Source organism: Choloepus didactylus, chromosome 8 (assembly GCF_015220235.1).
Source record: "Choloepus didactylus isolate mChoDid1 chromosome 8, mChoDid1.pri, whole genome shotgun sequence".
Classification (NCBI taxonomy): domain Eukaryota; kingdom Metazoa; phylum Chordata; class Mammalia; order Pilosa; family Megalonychidae; genus Choloepus; species Choloepus didactylus.
In genome coordinates, this window is record NC_051314.1 from 32,041,923 (window position 1) to 32,064,497 (window position 22,575).

The 22,575-nt window shown below is 38.9% G+C and overlaps 1 long non-coding RNA gene across 2 annotated transcripts; it reads left to right on the top strand.

Annotated features, from left to right (window-relative positions):
* The first annotated feature begins 2,800 nt into the window (after positions 1-2,800).
* On the top strand, positions 2,801-13,797 carry LOC119542012. Of its 2 annotated transcripts, XR_005218408.1 has the most exons (4): positions 2,801-3,140; positions 6,833-6,929; positions 7,396-7,438; positions 13,685-13,778. It is a non-coding gene; the product is annotated as an uncharacterized LOC119542012 (long non-coding RNA). The 2 variants fall into 2 exon arrangements; XR_005218407.1 differs by lacking the exon at positions 7,396-7,438 and having other exon boundaries at positions 13,685-13,797.
* Positions 13,798-22,575: the final 8,778 nt, after the last annotated feature.

The following is a 22,575-nucleotide window of genomic DNA, read 5'->3' on the forward strand; positions in this document are numbered from 1 at the left end:
ATAGACAACTGTATGGAATCATCTAAGGAAGGGTTTCTGCCTGAATGCATTGCTTCATTCATTTTACAAGCATTGCAATTGAAGCTAAATAAAGGAATCCATTGTGTTCAGATCTGTTATTTTTAGCATTTGAAGTTTCCATTATATTTATTTGTTTTAGCTTACAATATCCTCTAATAATCAAAGTATAGACAAATTATTGGCATTACGTTTCCTTCCATAACAGTAGAACATGCTAGATATCACATTCTATCATATAAGACAACTCACTGTATCTTGCCAGGATTTGGTTCTATGGCTGTCACTTTTTCCTTGTTTCTTTGCAGCAAGGAATGAAAAACAATTGTGGGTACAAGAGGAAAATTGTTTTATCTGAAAGAATTGATACCAAATAAATATCCCTAGACCTTTTGTACTTACATGCATCCAGAACAAACATGTGAGACAGAGCAAGTTCCTTTGCAGGAGGACACGGGGTTGGAGCATTTATCAATTAGATGATACAGTTGCTGGGTCTGGAAAACCGGGGCTTACAGGATGGGGGGGACATCAATTATTTTTTCCCCACAAGAAGTGTTCTTTTAACCTTGGTCCTTAATTTTGTAAAGATCCAGAATTGAGGATTCTGAGTATGGCACTATTTCATCTCCAGGGATAAAGAGATGAAGAGCAGTGGTCCACAACAGCAATCCACCAACACTACTGCATATTTTGTTCTGAACCTTTTATACCCAGTAAAACATGAAGGTGTTTATAATCAAGTGTAATTCAACCAAGCTGGTAATGTACTATCTTAAAGCTGAAGACTTAACAACTCAGTTCTGAGACTGGCTGTCACCAGCAGGCAGAGAGCTGTGGTACACAAAAACACCAGTTTGTGTGATAAAAGCTTGACAGCCTTGCCTACACACAAACCAAAGAAAATAACACACTCGTGACAGCTACAACAGCAGCAATTTTAAACTTCTTACTGATGAAATGCACTTTGCAGTCATAACTCTTGCATAAATCTGGATGTCACTTTTTTTCCTGTTATAATTTTGTGATCCAGTGGATCATAGTGTAGATCCTATACCTGCAAATGCGCTCTATAATGCAGAATGTGCACAAATCATTGAGCTATCAGTGACATCAGGGGTTTGGCTGCTGGGGTTATTAACAGATATTTTCACCTAGAAGCACAGACTAAAATCAATCATTCTGATAACTAAGCATGGCATGAGCTGTCTGCACTTTCATTTCAATCTGATTAATCACATATACACAGACCTTTACCTTAAAGGAGCAATTGTTCACATTTAATCACAAAGAAACATTCAAGCATACCATCAGACATTACCTAAATTTAACCACAATTTATGTTTCCTGCTTTAGCAAATGTCTTTATGATAATATGGCTTTCCGCATATAAACACATTGTTTCATTCATTTTACAAACATTAAAATTGAAACCAAGTAAACTACTCCACTGTTTTATACTATTTATCAGCGGTTATTTGCTGCTTTTGAAGTTTCTATTACATCCATATATTTTATTGCATGATTTACCCTAATAATCAAAGCACAGATAAATTATTAGCAGTATGTTTTCCTCTGTAAAATAGAACATGCTAGATATCAGATTTCATCATATAACAGACCCTACTTCTTAACGAGATTTGGTTCTATTACCCTGCCAATTTCTCCTGGCTTCTGGGTTGCAAGAAAACAAATACAGTTGTGGGTGCAGGATTACTTTTTAAAATCTGAAATAGAATTGGGGACAAGTAAATCTCTTTTGTGATGTTCACAACAGTGTTCCCAGGAAACATAACATTCCAGAAGGCACATCTGCTGTTACTATAACAACGGAAAGGCAGAGCTTAAAGAGAATCATCTGCAATAGAGGACAGATCACAAACTAGGAAGATTCCTGGGTTCTTCTCCAAGAAGCCAAAGGTGAATCTTTGTTAAAAGAAGTAAAATGTGAAGAAGGTTTTGATGGGGCATTGGAGCAGGCAGAATTGGGGGAGAGCAGAAGGGCAATTAAAAACATAAAACTGCTTCTAGAACAAAGGTGTAAAACTGCTATTTGGGAAGTCAGCTATCAGGTTTATAGGACAATAGCCTATTGCTGGGATGTGTGCACTGAGTCAAGAACTGTTCAGAAGTATCTCCAGAAAGAAAAAAGAATCACCCTCCAGTTTTCTGACCCAAGGACAGATTGCATTGCCTTCAGAGTAAAGTGAAATTACTGGCCCAGGGGACAAAGACCCACCTTGATCAGCCATGCCCTTAAAGATATTGAGAATCCACTTGGACCTGACTATGTTGGGAAGGGCTGAGATGCACTGTTGGAGAGCTAGACATGGAGGTAATTCTCATTCTGTCTGATACTTCACCTCTTTTCTTGCTTTAGCTTCTGCTATGTCAAATTCTTCTTGAATCCTTGACCTTCTTTGTCTTGATCATTCTCCATCTAACTCCCAAACTAGGTTGACTCTCCACCTGGGAGTCTACCTCAGCCTATCTGCCATCCCAAGGAGACCCCCGCTTAGGGTCACTAATTCCACTCTCCATTCCTCGTCCCTTGGTTTCAGTTTCTCCCTAACTAAGCTCTAGCTTGGCATCAACATGGCATTTTCAGACTATCCCTGGATTGAACTTTGCCCCTTTTATGGTCAAATTGGGTCATCAGCTGATGAAGCCACTGTCCAGTGGAGGAGATTAAGGCCCAGCAGAAGATAAATAAGCAGACACATAATAAATACCAATTGCTGTAAGAGCTTTGAAGGAAATAAAGTAAACTGAAGGCAAAATGGGGTGGAGTGAACCTCCCCATGTAGCACAGTGAGGGAAGACATCTCTAAGGAGGTGACATTGAAACTGAGACCTAAAAAGTAGAGGAGTAGCTAGCCATGTGAAAGGCATGTTCAGAACCCCGAGGAAAGATCTAGTTTGGGGGCAGAAAGGAGAGCAAGTGGGGCCTCCCAGTAATGAGCCAAGGGTAGGAGGTCATGGGCCGCAGGTGAGAAATAGGTACAGGCCAGACCATAGATTTACAAGTCACAGTTAAAAAGTTCGGATTTCATTCCAAGTTTCTTGCGTGAAATATTGTAACAAGGCTGGAACAGACCTTTGGGACTCATTCCACCTGTCAGGTAGGAGTAATTCTTTTGCTTTTTATCTGTGCCACAACTTTCCTAAGTAAATTTGACTGTTTGTTTATAATCAGTGAGTAAGCTGCTACTTTAATGCTGCTACCCCAGAAGAGGCTCCTTCAAGGCATGTTAAATTAACTGATGTGAATAAAAACAATGAATAAAAATACCTCTCTCCTTTAATGAGAACAGAAACTTCTGTTTCCCTGGGCTTTTTTTTTTTTTTTTGGGGGGGGGGGTCCCATAAGACCTTTTAAAGCAGAGTGAGAGTGTTCTGGTTCAAATGCTAAACACATAATCTCGCCTCTCTTTTCTTGGGTTATGTTTCTAGAAGCCATTTTAGATCAATCCTTTTGAGCACAGACGCTCTCCACAGCTGTATCTACAACACAGCCAGCACCACTGTTAGGTTGACCAATTTTCCCTGAGGCTATACTCACTCAGAACCACAAGTGCTTGAGAAACATTATCTCACGAAACCAGGGACTGTTGTTAAAAGAAGTCCCTGTTCCTCAAGGGCCCAGTTAGTCACCCTGATCTCAATGTAAAAAGTTAAGTAGAACTCTGCTTCTCTAACTCCCCATTTCTGGATAGGTTATGAAAATGTTCACAGACACTTTCTGAATCTATTCAGATGTTCTGTGCATACCAGCTCTTAGGTACCAAGTTCCATATGTTTGCTGCACATTTTACAAAGAGGCATCATTTTATAATGAGATGAGTCTGGGCTAGCCTGGATTTTATTCAAGCTCTGTAACCAAGTAAAAATTGTTTTCTCTCCAAATGTTATTTTATTTGTGAGATGATCACTATGGCTCCTTCCAGTTCTATTACTATGTGAATCTCTATCGACACACTCAGTGATAATGGCAGTATTAGTTACAGTAGGCTCAACAGCTGTTACAAATAGACCCAAAAGTGCAAAGGCTCCAAAAAAGTAGAAATTTCTTTCTTTCTCACAAAATGATCCAGGAAAGATGTTCTAAGTTCAGCCATAGCCCTGGTCCCCCTCTTTGACTTCCCCTCTTTGATTCAGGGAACGGGTCTAACAACATTTGGCTTGCAAAGATCATTCTGCTAATCACCCTTCCAGTCCATCAGAAAAGGGATAAGTTGAAGTCCAATGTGAGGTTTCCTTCAAGGTAAAAGAGGCAAAGATTATATACATCTCTTCCTCTTAAATTCCTCTGGCAAGAGCTTATATACATGGTCACATTTCGCTGCAAAGGAAGTTGGCAAATACAGTCCCTGGCTGGATCCAGACAGAAAACCATTACTGGGGGACAAGGGGATAATGGATTTGGGTGGACACATAGCAGTCTCTTCTATATGTCTAAAGTCTACATGATGCGTCAAAATCTATAAAGGCTTTTATCTAATGAATGTTCATTACAGTTCTGTGAGACAGTTATTAGGTATCCCCATTCAACAGAGACAAAAACTGTCTCAGAAAGATTAAGTAAAATTTATGAGGTCTCACAGTTAAGAGTTCAACTAAGCTTCAATTTCAGTTCTGCTGGTCATTGATCCTTCCATTATAAATACTCAATTGAAATATTTATACAACAAATCATTAGCAAAAATATACATGAATATGTTGGGATTTGATGAACAAAGAGGCATTATTGTGAAAAGCGATGGGAGAAGCTAAAGTATGCCATAGACCCAGGCATGATCTACAAGTGTTAAGAGGTCTTTAGATAATCTGGAGAGAATTTAAGAACTGAAATTTTAAAAAGAAAAAATAAAAGAAAACTGACAAACAGTTTGTAATTGAGGTGTTGAGTCATTTCCCTTTCACTCTAGGTTAGTCTAAGAAGTTCATGTTAAGGACAGAAGGATCGCGGGTCAAAGTGAATCACAAAGGGTGGGTCTAAAACAATTAAAACTAAAGGAAATATACTGTCATCTCACACACAGAGAACTAGCTTTTTATAGGCAGGTGAGTTAGCAGATTGTTAGTGAACAATATATCCCTCCCCACCCTGACCCATCACACACACTCATAAATAATTTGCTGCTTCAATTATTTTACACTTGCTATGAAAATCCAACCACAAACTGCCAATAAACCAATATCACGTCTTTTAGAGGAATAGTCCAACAATTCCTAAGTACAACTTTGAAAAATTCTCCCTGGGTTCTTCCTTTTTTTAAACCAAATCTCTATGAAAATAAAGAATACTTAAAGAACAGATTAGGCATAATTATTCCTAGTTTCAGTCTTCAAAAAGGATTGAAGTGGTACTATTTCAGGATGGTTTCTCTTCTAACTCTTTTCCTACTCAAGTTAATATGATTTCACAGTTTAAAAGTGTAGGCTCCCCTTCTCACAAATCTGTCCAAAATTGGTCATTTTTTAAAGGGATGATAGTTTTCTGGATTACCAAATCTACAGAAGAAAGGTCGTGATGAGTCTCAGAGCCCGGCCATCATCCGTTACGCATTCTGGATGAACACTCAGAGAAGGGACACTGGTGAAGCCCTCCAAGTCAGTTATAATGTGCCGGTGTGACAAGGAAATCTATTATTTCATATAGCATGTGCCCTTTCTGAGTAGGGTAGGAAAGCTTATCAATGGATATGATTCCTAGTGTAGAATTTTAAGAATTATGCCTCCCTGTATTCTATCATAACAAAGCTCTCTGCTAAGCATCCCAGGCCTTTTCCCCTAAATTCATCTTTATTCTAGGTTCTCAGGGGCATTAAAGAGACAGTGCCAGCTACCTTTTGTCATCATGTAAGGGAAACTGGGAATTCTACCAAATTATACCATCATGGCCTTTAAAAAATCTAACTATAACCAACCTACTTTAGCAATTCCAGGTACCACTTTGCTTTTATATCCAAGCCTGCCATCATCGGGTGATATTTATTGAGCACTTCTGTGCTCATGGCAGTGAATTCAGCAGATTACAGAGCAGAGAAGAGACAGAGACAGAGGATTTTTTCAACCTAGAGAAAAGAATCTAAATCTACCTCAAAAGCTAATAACGTTTTATAATGCAGTTTGTCCTAATGCTAATTTCTCTGGTCTTTTGTTTACATCAGAATGCTCCAGGCTAGTTTAGAGTGTTACATTTATCACCGAGTAGGATATAAGCAAATCCCATTACACTGGAATTCAACCTCCCAAATGAACCAAAATGTGGATTATGGTATCACTTTATGCTACAATTTCTACTTAAAAACAGAAACCTAATTCTAATGCTCAGAAAATATTTTAAAAAGCAACCTGTTTTTCTCACGACTCCTATTTTAATTTTCTTGTCACTCTGAGCCCACAGGCTCATCAATAACTATGTAGACAAAAAAAAAAAAAAAAAAAAGAGAGAGACAAAGTTAAAAGTCATTATTAAAGGACCCAAAGTCGAGAAATCCCAGAGATGGTATTAAAATTACATGTGTGTATGATATCTCTGGCTATCTTTTCAGCACCATACTTCTTCAAATATTCCGTGGCTTAAAACTCAGAACGTTCTCAAATGTTCCCATCATTATCTAACTTAGAAAATGCCCATTATTCATCAAAACATCCACTATTTTTCACAACATCCAGCTACATCATCCCTTTCTTCCTCCCAAGGACGTAATTGAGATGTGAGAACCTCATCTCTGGTTTCAGAACAGACTAAGTTCTGCAGTGACAGTGTCAAGAAGGCACAGTTACCATATTTATGATACTCTTTCAGGAACTTTTTGGAGCACTGGCCTGAGAGAGTGAGTGAAGCTGTCAGAAGTACCTAAGACCAAATCTATGATTTCTTTCCACTGGGGGAATCTGGGCAGGTACGTAGAAAATATATCCACAGCAACTTCAGTTAAAGGAGCCAAACTTTCAAACTTAAATGCCATAGGGAGAGTATACTGGGGAATATAAAGCTTCACCCTTTAAAATAGAAAAATCTGGTTCTATACAACCATCCCTTGGGTTTGCTTTTCTTAAAGTAGCTATCCATTTGGGCTTTGCACACTCATCTAAATTGCATTACTCTTTTAACTAGATCTTAGAGTAACATCTAGCTTTTCTTTAAGTAGCTATCCATTTGGGCTTTGCACACTCATCTGAATTGCATTACTCTTTTGACTAGATGTTAGAGTAACATCTAGTTAAAAGAGTAGTTACTCAAATGGTCTCAAGGTCAATTATAAGAGCACAAACTCACTTTGAAACTGTCATCCATCCATCCACTCATTCACTGACTACTTATTACATGGTTAACACCTTGGCATCTCCTACCCCTTTTCTCCACAGCACCGATTTGCACTTCACATGTCTCTTCATAATTATAAAAAAGGTAAGTGTGTTTATTTATTTATTGGCTATGTCTCCAGCTGTAATGGAAGTTCTGTGAGGGCTCAGCTTTTGGTTCGCTTTGTTCGCAGCTATACCTCAGTGCCCAGAACAACATTTGGCACATAGTGGACATTCAGTAAATATTTCTTGGATGAAAGGATGAATGGAAATAGTCCCTCAGCTGGGTACAAATCGTCATGGGCTCCAGAGACCTGGCAAGATAAGACTCCCAGGAGTCCCGCCTTACCAAGGCTTCAATCTGTCTATCCTAACACTCCATGTACATTCTCCTCCCCAAACTTAAAGCCCTTCTTTCTTTTCTCCCCCATTATTTCCTGCCTTTGAACTGGATGTTAATACTCCTCTGAACTGAATTAATTCCCCCAACTTTAAAACATTTGTTTAGGGGAGCAGGGCAGAATGCATGGTCTTTGGGGACAGGCCTGTTTCAGAGAGGGAGGAGAGAAGAAGGGGCACAGCTTCACATCCCCACTTCCTTGCCCCAAATTTGCTGGTGAGTTAACTCACTCCTCCCCAACCCCCAACCTTATCCCAAAAGGTGGATGGAATCTAGAATTATAAAACTGATGGATTTCCTTCCACAAGGAAAGAAACATTAGATGTGGGAACAACCTCCCTCCATCATTCTTTATAGTCTAGACAATTTATGGTCTAGAGAAACAGAGATATGAACTATTGACAGAAAAATAGGTTCTATAAGATGCTATAAGAACATAAATGAGGAATTAACTAATTTTATTTAGTTTGTGTATAGCTGCCATTGTGTTGTTATGGATCACTAAACTCAAGCTAATTTTTTTGACATTAACTATGTAACCATAAAAATATATTTGTCCTAGAATAGCTCCAATTTTGTAGAATTCTTTTTTCCATTGGCAAAGTAAATTCTTACATATTTTCATCACCATCACACCCCTTGTCATTTCCCTATACACACAGCCAGGCACACACACACAGGCACAGACATACACATACAGCCCCCATCCCTCTCTTCACACACTGTCTGAGACCCCAAGTTGTCCCCCAGAGATCATTCTCCTCTTCTTAAGTTAGTAATAGCAACAACCACATTTATCTGGGTACATGGCTGCCCAGAATAGAGACTATATTTCTAGGCCTCCATTCCATCTAGATGCATCCCCAGGATAGAAGTATAAGAAGTGTGTGCAACTATTGTGGGATTGGGAAGACTGCCTGCCTGACTTTGCCCTTTCCTGCTGGTGGGCATGTGGTATTCATGGCTGGAGTCAGTGAAACCATCTTGAACCAGAAGGTGACTATGAGAATGAGGCCACATCTGGCAGACAACAAGAAAGAAGAAACTTGTATCCCTGACACCATGAAGTGCCATGTTAGCCCTGGGCCCTACTCCAAACTTTTATGTGAGAAAGATAGAAACTTCCACCTTTTTTAAGCTGCTGCTGTTTTGGAGTTTCAGTCATTCACAGTCAAAACTAATTCTAGTCCATTCTCAATCTCTCTTTTTCTCTTCCTCCTCCTCCTTCTCCCCCTCCTCCTCCTCCTCCTCCTCCAACTCCTTCTTCTTCTTCTCTCTCTCTCTCCCCCCTATTTCATAATGTACAAACACACACGTACACACACACAACATACCTATCTCCCATCACAGAATTCTTTGTGCTTCCCTTTGTTTCTTGCTGATGTACTAAGGATGTCTTTCTCCCACGTATTTTTCTAACATCTCTGATCCCTAATTTAAGCAATCACTTCAAATGCACTTCCTCCCCAAAGCTTTCTTACTCTCATCCCTGACCACCTCCTTTATACTCTCAGAGCAATCTCTGCCAACTTTCATAACTCACACTGTAATCCCTGATTGACTTACCTCTTCCTCAACAGACCAGAGATTCTTAGGGCAGGAATTAGTGCTTTTTGATTTGGCACCCCGAGGGTCTGGCAAAGTACCTGGTACATAGTCCTTCAGCACGTGTTGAAGGAGGTAGGCAGGGTTAGTGTTATTATTTCCATTTTATAGATGGAGAAACTGAGGCCACAAAAGTTAATATTCATTCAAATTGTGCTTTCCTAATTCATTCAAATTACAAAATAACTATGATTTCAGGCACTTGGATATATCTTTCCTTTCCAGGCTATAGCTTGTTCACAGATAGACCCAGTTTGAAGGACGAATTCATGGAGACCTGCTATGTTGGTTTCCTCCAGGGCCCAAATTCGTATTCTGCCATCTCATAAAGGAGCTAAGGCACCAACTGAGTTAGGGAGAGGGCAACTCCAGGCTCCACAATATTAAACCAGTGTGCCAATTTGTATCTTTACGTCCCCCAGAAAAAGCCATATTCTTTAATGCATTCTTGTGGGGACAGACATATTAGTGTGGACTGGATTGGAACCTATTGGTTCAGTGCCCATGGAGATGTGACCCACTCAACTGTGGGTGATGACTCTGATCGGATAATTTCCATGGAGGTGTGGCCCCACCCATTCAGCGTGGGCCTTGTTTAGTTTACTGGAGCACTATATGAGCTCAGACAGAAGGAGCTCATAGCTAGCTGGAGCTGAGAGAGACATTTTGAAGATGGCCGTTGGAAGCCGATGCAGACATTTTGGAGAACGCCATTTTGAAACGCAGTCTAGGAGCAAGCAGATGCCAGCCACATGCCTTCCCAGCTAACAGAGGTTTTCTGGATGCCAATGGCCTTTCTCCAGCGAAGGTACCCTTTGTTGATGGATATTTATGGCCTTAAGACTGTAACCTTGTAGCCAAATAAACCCCTTTTTATAAAAGCCAATCCATTTCTTGTGTTTTGCATTCCAGCAACATTAGCAAACTAGAATAACCACATACAAACTTCTTCCTCATGTTTGTTCCTCTACCTCTTTGTTTAACAATCTGTGGAAAATTTTTAGGAGGGGGTTGGTGAGTACTAGATAATTTTTATGAAACTGTAGCATTTAACATAGATTTTAACTTTTCCTGCATAGTTACAGCTTAGTGATCCAATCCATAAGTTTATTTGAGTGATACACAAATTCTTTCACAATAAGATGAACTAAAAAAATATGGTAACCATTCTAGTTTGCTAATGCTGCCAGAATTCAAAACACCAGACACGGATTGGCTTTTATAAAAGGGGGTTTATATGGTTACACAGTTACAGTCTTAAGGCCATAAAGTGTCCAAGTTAATGCATCAACAATCAGGTACCTTTACTGGAGGATGGCCAATGGTGTCTGGAAAATCTCTGTTAGCTGGGAAGGCACATGGCTGGCATCTGCTCCAAAGTTCTGGTTTCAAAATGGCTTTCTCCCAGGACATTCCTCTCTAGGCTTCAGCTTCTCTCCAGAGTGTCACTCTCAGTTGCTCTTGGGGTGTTTGTCCTCTCTTAGCTTCTCCAGAGCAAAAGTCTGCTTTCAAAGGCCATCTCCAAAATGTCTCTGTAAGCTTCAGCTCCTCTCTCAGCTTACGTGCATTCCTCAAAGTGTCCCTCTTGACCGTAGCTCCTCTTCAAAATGTCACTCTCAGCTGCACTGAGTTCCTTCTGTTTGTCAGGTCATTTATATGGCTCCAGTGATTTAATTTAGACCCACCCTGAATGGGTGGGGTATCACCTCCATGGAAATTATCCAATCAGAGTCATCACCCACAGTTGGGTGGGTCACATCTCCACAGAAACCACTCAAAGAATTACAGTCTAATCAACACTGATACGTCTGCCCACACAAGATTACATCAAAGATAACGGCATTTTGAGGGACATAATACATTCAAACCGGCACAGTAAACTAACAATAAATTCAAGAAAGACACCTGAAACACTGTATGGAAAACTGGAAAATAATTACTAACTCCAGGTTCCATACCCCTTGGAAAGAGGAGGTTCATATTAGCAGGTTTGGGGGAAAAGATTGACCCCCTTTCCTTCCTGTTCTCACTGTGAGAGAAAGACCTGGCCACAAACATATTAAAGCATCTAGGTGTTTAACAGCATTCTTTGGGTCTGCTGAACCATCCTCTGCCTCTGCCATTCATCCATCCATTCACCATTCCTCTAAAAGTAGACACTTCATACAACCACAGTGGGAACCATTTCAAGCAAATCAAACTATTTCACGCCCTCTGCTCAAAACCCTCCAGTGGCTCTTCAATTCACTTTGGGTAAAAGCTGATGTCCTTCCCCATGGCCCACTTGGCTCTGTGAGATTTGGTCTTTGACTATCTGTTATCTTAATCTCTTTCCCACATTCTCTTTGGCTTGTTCTACCCCAGCTTCACTCACCTCAAACACACCAGCCCACTTCCACTTCAAGGCTTTTGCATTTGTCATTGCCTCTACCAGGAACACTCTTCCCCCAGATATTTGTGTCTTGCTCCCTAAGAGCACTTACGTCTTTTATCAACAATCATCTCTTCAGAAAGGTTGTCCACTGATCTAAAACTGCAGCCTCCATCACTTGCTCTCTCTCGACTGAAACTGCTTTATTTTTCTTCACAGCAATCATCACCATTGGACGTTGTATTAAACATCTGTTTATTTTCAATTAATTTTATTATTTATTTATTTATTTATTATGCTCTTGTTTGTTTATTATTTATCTTCTCCACTGGAATGTAAGCTTTATGTGGGAAGGGGCTTTCACTGTCTTGATCACTGCTAAGCACTGGGCTTGGCCTGTAATGGACTCTCTATAAATATTGACTGATCAAAGAAAAATTCATCCATCAAATTCTGTCTTCAGTCTTGTATGGGGCAGGAAAGATGGACACTGTCCCAGCACTCACAATGCTGACATTTTCGCTGGAAAAAGCTGTGGCTATTTTTTAAAGCATTCTAGGAAAAAAAATCATTTTGTCTCTGGTCTTAAAGGCTACCCACCAACTTTAGAGGAACAATAAATCTAGAGTTTTATTTGGTCTATTGTGTAGAAGGTTAAAAGAGCGAGATCATGTCCTTTAAGAATTTTATTTCAGGTTTCTGTTGGTTCTGACAGTTTAGGCTAGCATTCTATTAGGCAGAGACAACAAGGTTGTCATGTGCCTTCTCTCCTGGTTAATACAAGAGAATTAGATTAATTTTAGCTTCCAGTTTTAGAGGTATTTGGCTAACAAAGTAATATTATCAATTAAATAATTGAGTATCTATAAAACATATACAAAAAGCATAAAATAGAAAAAAAAAGTGAAGAGAACTCAAGAAATCTCCTACAATAACAGATATAATCATAACGAACACTCAGTGAGCACTCTCTGTGTTCCAAGAACCACAAAAATAAATGCAGTTAATATATCACAATAACCTTCTCAGTTATCTTTCTACAGTGGAGGAAACTTAGGCACAGTTATTTAAGTAGTAGAGGCAGGAATGGGACTGTGATCTGATTCTCTGCTGTTCTTAAGTGCTTTGTGTTTCCTGTACTTGACTTCCCCACCTGTGGGTGTACTACCCTTTAAGATGCAGTCTTGGTTTCCCTTTCCCTTCAGGAGTCTCAAATCCTTGGGACTTTCCTGCTCTTGTGGGCTCTGCAGCCTATTCTATGGCTGCTCTCCTTTAGTGACTGCTTTTGGCTCTTAGACTTGATGTGACACTGCCTTTCCTCCTTGATAACCTGGAGAGAATGAGGAATCTCTCTATGGGTCTGTTCTGGCCTGATTCCAACCACTTGGAATGAATTCACCTCAAGTGAATTGGACTTGAAAGTAAGATCTTTAGAGCTGTTTGATCTCTCAGTTTCAGCACCCAAATTTTTCCATAGTGCAAGAATTGGCCAGTGATGCAGGTGGGGGGACTTCACACATGGCTCCCCTTATTCCCACCACCTGCCCGAGTTCCAGTTCTACTGCTTTAGGAGAGATGGAACCACAACTCTCTAGGCTGTTCAACACATCACACATAGAGGACTCTTCATTCCCACTGTTTGTGGTGGGGAATACAGAATGGCTTCTAACCTTGACTGCTTTGAACAGAAATTGTTTACTGGGTAACTAGGCACATTTTGAAAGTCAACACAACAAGCTATTAAACTATTATGTGTGGCAGTGCTGCTTCTCAATTCTTTTGGTTTGAGGGGAAGACCCTCAGAGAAGAGACAGGCAGAATTGTACAACTTTCACAATCGTTAGAGGATCTTGTCATCAACTGGGGAAATGAAGTTCATTTGCTACTGAAGTGCTTAGGTCAGTCACCAAAGCAAAAATCTCAAGTTGATTTCCCTTTCTCTCTCTCTCTCTCTTTTTTTTTTTACCCACAAGATGGATGGAAAGCATATGTGAGCAACAATTAAATACACTAGAAGAAGAAAATTGCAGATAAAGTTTGTAAATGTTCAGAGAGAAAAAAAATTACAATGGACTATAAATACTAGAAAGGAAATCAATATTGTGATAAAAGTTGATTATACGTGGAAGAAATTCATATTTACAGTTCTTTAAAAAAAATAAAACATTTTCCCAAAAGATGAAATTCTTCAAATATGCATATCAAAAACACAATTAAAAAATTATTTATTTGAAATTGAACTAAGCTATCAAGAATCTGATAGTTCACATGTTTCAGGGCGGTGGCCTGTTCTATGCCTCTGTATCTATCATAGATTGTTGTGGCAGAAAGGATTTGCTAGAGGTCATCTAATCCAGATTCTCTGCTTTTAGAATATTTAAACCATTCATCCAATTGGTGATTACCTATTGTTTATCTTAGTTTAAAGTTCTCCAGGGATGTAGTCTCCAAAATTTTTCCTATTTCCTGTTCAAATATTTATTAACACTTTGGTTGCTGTATGATTCTATAGAGTTATCTGGAGGAGAAAGGAAAGGAGATTCGTCCGATTTCTGATATGTAACAATAACACAACTGTTTCAGGGGCATAGTGGGATAGATGGAAAAAAAGAGGAGGAGGATAAGAAGGTCAGAAAAGATTGGAAATTTTAAAGGATAAGTCAGATTGAGTTTTCTCTATCTGAGAAAGAAATATAAAATGTACCAGACTGGGGAGAAGGAAAAGGTCTGCAGAAGTAAATTCATTCCATAATTTAAAGACTTAGAGTATGAATCCTGTATTTGACTCAGCTGATAAGGATGCTGAGCAATCAAGCACATGTGGGGGAGGAGTAGCTTTGTTCTAGTTATCTTTTGTTGTGTAATAAACCACCCCAAAGCTTGGCTTAAAACAACAAACATTTTATTACATCACTCAAGTTTGAATATCAGGAATCAGGCAGTGTTCAGCCTGGTGTTTCTACAGTGGTTACTTGATAGTGTTCAGCTGGCAGATGAGCTAGTCTGGAGGGTCTAAGAAGGATTCACTCACATGTTTGGCTCCTTGGCACAGCGATGACTGGAAGGCTGTGGCTTAGCTGGGCCTGTCAATCAAACATCTACACATGGCCTCTCAAGCATGGTGGTCTTAAGGTAGTTGGACTTCTTCCATGATCGTTCATGGTTCTCAGAGTGGTCTGAGAGGCACAGGAGGAAGCTCCAACTCATGCCCTGGACTTAGAAGTCCCAGGATGTCCCTTTCTTTACATTCTATTGGTTAAGCAAGCCACTAAGACTAGCACAGATTCAAGGGGAGAAGAATTAGACTCCCTTTCTCAATGGAAGGCATGGCAAAGAGTTTGTGGCCAATCTTCAATCCAACACAGTCTAACTAGATAGGCAAGCTTTTGGGGAAATAATTTGATCAAAAGCAACCTTGATCAGGATTTAGAAGTAAAATAACAACTGCCATGGCTATGTTTGCATCCAAGTAGAATTATGAATAAGGTAATGGACTTGTTCCTTAATCTGTGACCCTGGGGGTTCACCCAGTGTGAAAGAGAATGAGTGAGGGTGAATGGTAAGCTCTGTTCTACGCAGTTCAACAAATGTTTATTATATAGTTTTTTGTGCTGGTCCATAGTAGATACTGAGGAACTTCGACAGGCAAAATGGTTCCTGTCCCTAAAGAACTTACAATCTGGTAGAGAGAATGGAGACGTAGAGAGAATGGAGATGTAGAATTTATGCAATTTTAGAAGGTCAAAAGACTTACTGAGATAGGTGTGATTAATCCTGCAAGCTAAGGTTTGGAGGACATGTTTTAGTTTCCTTGGCTGCTCAACAAATACCATGCAATAGGTTGGCTTTAACAATGGGAATATATTAGTCCACAGTTTTGAGATGAAGAGAAAGTCCAAATCAAGGTATTGTCAAGGCAATGACATCTTCCAGAAGACTGGTGTTTGGGGCTAGCTGCTGGTAATGCTTGGTTCTGGGCTCCTCTGTTACATGGCAATGCACATAGCAACCTGTCCTATCTTCTCTCTTCTCTTCTGGATTCTGTTGACTTTCAGCTTCTTGCTTCCCACAGTTTTCTTTCTCCCTGTCTGAATTTCATGCCACTTATAGAGGACTCCAGTAATAGGATTAAGACCCATCCTACTGAGTTGGGCCACACCTCAACTGAAGTAACCTCATCAGAAGATCCTACTTACAATGAGTTCATATCCACAGGAATGGATTAAGTTTAAGATCATGTTTTTCTGGGGTGAATATCTCCAAACCACAACAGGACACTTGAGCAAGGTTTTCAGGGAAGAGGAGTTTGTCAAGTAACAAAGCAAACAGAATATGAAAAGGCAGATGAACCTAGACAACCTTAGCATTTTGTACATATGTGTGTTGTGTGTGCATGTGTACTGCAAATAGTCTAATATGTTGAGGAGGAAGTGGAAGAAAATAAAATTAGAGAGGAAGGCAGAGGGTATATATATATATATGTATGTAAGTCTTGTATACTATGTACTTGATTCTGAAAGTTATGAGAAGTCATTGTAGGTTCTTAGGCAGAGGTCTAACATGATCAGGTTTATGTTTTAGAAAGATCTCTCTGGCCCATGGAAGAGAAGTTGAGGACCTGACCTGACCATGTTGCCTTTCTAAGTAACCAGGAAGTTAAAGACAGTCTACCAGCTATTTAGAAATCTGTCCATAGATCTAGCTAAATATCCCTTGCTTCAATTCGAGTCTATTTATTCTTGTTGGATTCCTCTTAGAATAATTGCTGTTGATGTATTAAGTTGTGTTTCTGGCTTCTTTTTCCCTGGATTAAGAAGCCTTTCATTCTTCATAAGCTAAGAACATACTTTGCAACCCTATTACCTGCTCCAAAGAATATATATCTGATCTGAGAGTCAGTCATTATGACTTTAAGAGCCCCTTGCCCAAAGAGTTCTGAGAGATCAAACACAGAGAAATGCCTTGGCTCTGGCATTGAGCAGGTTTAAATGCTTGCTTTTCTTAGTATAGAATTTATGTCGGTTTGACATTTTTTATGTTGTTGTTTCCTTCCACCATGTTATAAATCCTTCTTGGACTAGAAACTACTTCCAAACCCTTCAGTATCTAAGCTGCACAGCAGTAAGCCTATGAAATTAGGCCATCATGGGTCAGTTTCACATTTGAAGTATGTTCTTCATATTCGAGCAAGATTACTTTTTAGGATTAGAGAGGACCATGCACATATAAAATAGAGTTTTGAATTTATAAATAAAAATGCTCTTATTGATAAATATGGGAGGTTTGAGTAAAATTGTGACAGGGTGGCATGTAGAATTTTCATTTACTTAAAAAAATAAAAGCATCTCCAAAAATATGGAGATTAAGCCTATATTCAGCAGCATCAAATAACTTTTTGAAGCATTCAATAGCTCACTTATGAAAGAGTTCTTAATGCTGATTTTCTTTCATCACCATAAAAATTATTATATTTATTCTTCAGATTAACCATATTAAGAGAAATAAAAGCAATATATATTCAGTGTGGACAGACTGAGTAAGCAGATAGTAATACTTTTTAATGCCCAATCCTCTTCGATAGGAGATGGAAATGGAGGAGTCATTTGGCTGCTGTAACTCGGTAGGTTACCTGAGCCACAATAAGAAAGCGTGGGTGTTTGATGAACTGGAATGAATGTATCACACTGGACACCTTCCTGTTTGAAATATCCTTGTAGCTGACCCCTTAAAGGCATCCTTTAATTTACAAACAAAATTGCATTTGCCTTCACGTACAACAGAAGATTCCCAGTAGAAAATTAATTTTATTTTTAATCAGGAGCTGTTCACATGGTCTGGTTCATATCTTGTCCTGTCAACATCATGGTACTCCACACTACATAAACAGGAATTCTTGCCAGAATAGTTTCTCTCTAGCAAAGGTATGTTTTACATAATTCCAATTGTGCTGTGCATGTATAATGCATTTCCTGAGTGTTCTATTCTTATATTTCATTCAAATGAGTCCAGAGAGAACTAGATTAATATTTTGACATTTAAGCAAATATATATATATATATATATATATATATATATATATATATATATATATATATAAAATCAAAAAAAAATAGGGGGGTGATTTCAGCCATTAGAACAGAGGACATCAGTTCTGGCTGAACATTGGAATCACCTGGAGAGCTTTTTAAAAACACCATTTGCCTTGTGTACACCCATTGCTATTTTTCTAAATGTGTCCCAGGAGAGTCTAGTGGGTAGCCAGGCTTGAGAATCACAGCCAGAGAAGATTCTTTGGAGATACATAAGTTATAAAGAAAGAAGTTTGAACAATAATATTTGAGAAGTATCTCCTTTCTGGCTTGTTTTATTTGAGGCTCTTAAAGCACAAGAAAGATACTATCTAAAATATTCCCCCCAAACCAATTTAAACTTAAATTAACTTGAACAAGTGTAAGAGCCTATTGTCAGCATGACACTACTAGCTGCCATAGCTTTACGTGAAATGGAGAAAAGCTTACCTCAAGCAGAGTAAGATTTATCAGGAAGCTAATCAGTTAAGCTTCGGGGCTCCTCATTTACACAGACTTTCCGCAGCCATGGAAGGAGCCCTGGCACTGTGCTGACATGTTCATATATTTTTAAAAAAGCTGCAAAACTGATACAGTTTATTGCTGTCTCTTTCCCCTCTGACTTTCCCATGTGCCTGGGCGTGCTGGAGTGGTCAGGGACACCTTGGGAATCCAGCAAAGAGGAAGTTGAGTTGAGGATACATTTAGTCTGGGTTTAATAGAATATATTTGTGAGATTTACTGTCATTTTGTGTGTCCTTAAGTTATTGCTAGCTGTCCTGGTGTAGAAATGGCTTGCAGAAATATTCCTATTGCCCACTGTGCTGACTCACCCAGGGTAATGACATGAAATTTCAGGGCCAACAAAAAACTCATAATGTCATCGATGAAAACTGTTTACTGAATGTTGTCACTTCAAAGAGAATTCATGATTAGTCACTGCACATGAAAACTTGAAATGACCTGAAACCTTACAGCTCATCTATAAAAGAAATTTAATAGAAGCTTTCCCAAATTCAACACTAATCCTAAAAACATATATGATATTAGAGTAACACATTTTGAAGACCAGAGGAACATTTCAAATTTTTCTGCAACGACTGCAATCAGCCAAGTTGGAGGACAGACGGGATTATCTTTTTAGTTTCTCCATAGATAATAATTTTGGAAAATTTTTGTCAGTTGAATAACTAAAGAATACAGCCAAAAAAAGCATGTGTGGGGAGGGTAGTAAGTATGGAAGGTATGTGCCAGGATGTTAATTATTTTTTAATTAAGGTATTTTTCTGGATTTTATGATGTTTAAAATAAAATCCTTTTTAAAAAACTCACTTTGTTGTGATTTATTTTCTCATGATAAATAAATATTCACTTACAGATCTATTTTGGTATGTGCAATTTTGTAATCTTTTCCTCCATATTGTATAAGCTCCAACCCCACTTGGATCAAACCCTGCCCCAGAAAACTTGCCAGTGTTAACCCATAATGACTTGACCTAGAAACCAGCCATATGGTTAAAATTTCACTTTCCCTCAAAATTAAAGCATTTGGTTTCTAAGGAAAAGAAAACAAAGAATGGGGAATAGATACTGATAGCAGTGGGTAGACAGGCTTGTGGGAAGAGAAAAAAAAAAACAAGTATTCTTTGGTCTGAAATGATGAGTGGCTATACTATTAAAATAATGTTTAATATATTATATATACACAGCATTGTGCAGTCTCCAAAAAAAGTCATATTGCAGTTGCATCATGCATGTATTTAACCCATAGTTGATTCAACTATACCATCTAGGCAAAACACATCACAAAGAGAGAAATTAGCAATTGCCAGTCCATAGGCAATAGCCTCCAGGAAAGCTTGATATGGTAGACCCAGATCCGCTGGTCCTTTGTTCTCAGTTCCCCAGGACCTCACCTAGTGTGAGCGTGTTCCTATGCTGAGTATGAGTCGAGTGTTTAAGATATTTTTTTTCATACAACATGGACCTTTCACAGAAACCAACTGCTTCCTCTGGCAACACTGAAGGGCACTTCATCCATACCCAATTTTTGCCTCTCATTCTGACTTTTCAACCCAAAATTTTAGGGAATATTAAAAAGTTGAAAGAGTAGGACAATGAAACCCCATTTATCCAGTACCTAGAGCAAGTGTTCACATTTCACCATCTTTGCTTCATCTATCTAGATTTATATCTGTATTTATATGAAACTGCTATAAAGTTGCAACAGTTCACCCCTTCAAAATGCTGCTCCTGAAATAAGGACAGGCTCCTACATAACCAAAATATTATTTTTATCATGCTTTATAAAATAACAGTAATTTCCTAATATGAAAACAATCCACATTCACTTTTCCCCAATTGTCTCTAGCATAATTTTAGAGCTAGTTTTTCTTTTTTTAATTTTCAAACTAAGATCTAAACGCTTCATACATTGCATTTGGCTGACAATGCCACTTTATTTCTTTTTTTTTTTTTTTTTTTTTTTTTTTTAAATCATGTTTAGTGTTTAAGAGACCAGGCTTGATGTTTTACAGAATATCCCATATCCTTAATTTATCTGATTGTTTCTTCTCACTAATTTGTTCCATGTTTCCCTGATTTTCCTTTAGCTAGGAGATTAGATCTATATGCTTGATTATATGCAAGAATACTTTATTCTAAGGTGATTGTAAGTACTAATTTTGAAATAAAATCTCATAAAATACAAACTTAACCATAGCATCTTAATTCATCCTCACTAGAGCCTTGGAACTTAGGAAATGAGGAATTTCTATCTTTATGGATAAAGATATTAAGATTGGGGGAGACTTACTTAGGGTCACACAGCAATGAAACAAATCAAGATCACAAAGAATACGTATAGCATGACTCCAGGCTTGTTTATCAATCTTAGACAGTTAAAATGGGTGCCTTCCCGAAGCTTGAGAGATAACACCGGAAAAAACAGAAATCATTATTGTTCCTTCAGACATAATAATTCAGGTGGAAAATAAAATTGAATTCAAGGAATGGATTCATAAACAGTAGTTTAAAAGAAAAGAATACCACATTCTTACAGGATGTTGGGGTATCAAGGTACAATCTAAGTTGTCTGAACTCAGTGGAGCCAGAACCCTGAGAGACAGACCCGCCCTGTCAGCTACTTCTCTCTTATCTCCTTGTCTAAGACAGGTTGATTCTACATCCAACAATAGATCTCAAGTCAGCTCTCCCTTCTCCACAGCCACTGTTAGCACCCTCACCTGAATGGCCATCTGCTGTCACCCCAAATGCGGCAGCCCCTGGTAGTTCTCTCTGCCTCTCCCTCCCCTCTCAGTCCCCTTCCACAGTTCCCACAAAGCTGCAAGAGGAATCTTTTCTATAAAGCAAACAATAATAGTAAATCTGATCCTTTTACCCCTACTCCTAGACCCACTTACCGTACAAAACTCTCTGATGGTCTCCCATTGCACTCATCATAAAGTCCAAACGTGTGGTAAATATGACTGACAAGGTTCAGCTTGATCTGGCCCATCTCTCTCTCTCTATTACTTTTTCTCTCCAACTTTTGTTCAAGTGGCAGACCTTATTTCATTTCTTCGAAAAAAAAGCATCATGTTCTTTGTTGCCCTCAGACAATTGTTCAAATCGTTCCCCCTGCCTGGGAGGCTCCCCTTCGCCTCTACCACACAGCTGCCCTTGCCCCCCACCAACCCTTTGCCTAGCTCCTTTCTCTCGCTCTTTCATTTCTCTACTCAACGACTCTTCCTCGAGGAAATATTTTCTGACTTTGCAGACCTTTTTGAGCCCCTCCCCTGTGTTATCACCTGTCATCATACTTGTATTTTACTTTCACAGGTCTTACCATCATTTGTCTTTAATAATTAGCTGTGTGATTACCCTCATCAGACTGAAAGCTCCATGAGGAATACAGACCATGTAATAGTAATCACAGACTTAGCCCCTAGAAGGGGGATCACAAATTTGCTATTGCAAGAATGCTGTTCTTGGAAAATCAGAGATTAACATCCTAAATGCTTAAGGTTGGCCACAAAAATCAGGTAGAGGATGCAGAAGACTGGCCTGTAGCCTAGACAGGACACAGCCATTATGGAAGCCTTCCATACTCTTGTAGGACAAGTGCAATAGAAGGAAGGGGCAAGAGTTACACAAGTACCCTAGAGCACTCTAAAAACCTTAAAAACCCTCAATGAGTATTTTAAAAATTCACAACTTCTCAAAGGGAAAATTAAAATAAATGATGGAGAGTGAGGTCCCTTAATCCCTCACCCTTTTCCATCTCAAATCTATTTCCTTGCTCAGCCATCCTTACCTCTAACCTTTCCTCCAACCCCAGAGGATAGGGAGTCCACCTCTTGTTTGAGGCCAACCCTCCTCCTGTGCCCCTATTCCAATTCTCTCCCATTTCCTTCAATTACTCCCCCAATTAGCCTTCTTTTCTTAAATCTTGAGTTTTATATTTTGTTCTATGTTCTGCTGCTACCAGAACCAATCTCAGTCTCCTTGAGTGCCTCATTCTCAGCTCAACCCTGTTAAAAAATGGTATTACTTGGGATATGACAAATTATTTTTCTTACTCTTTATCTACTACCACCTATATGATAATACCTCCCAAATTGCTATTCCTCCAGAAGTTTTGACTGCTAGCTCTCCTGCATGGTCTCAGAAGCATTTCAAATTCAACACACCACAGACTAAAATCACATCCTGTCTCCACCTCCTGATTCTCCTTTGATTTTCTTCATCTTGGATCCTTGTAACCAAACTACATAGCTTTATATCTGAGATAGCTG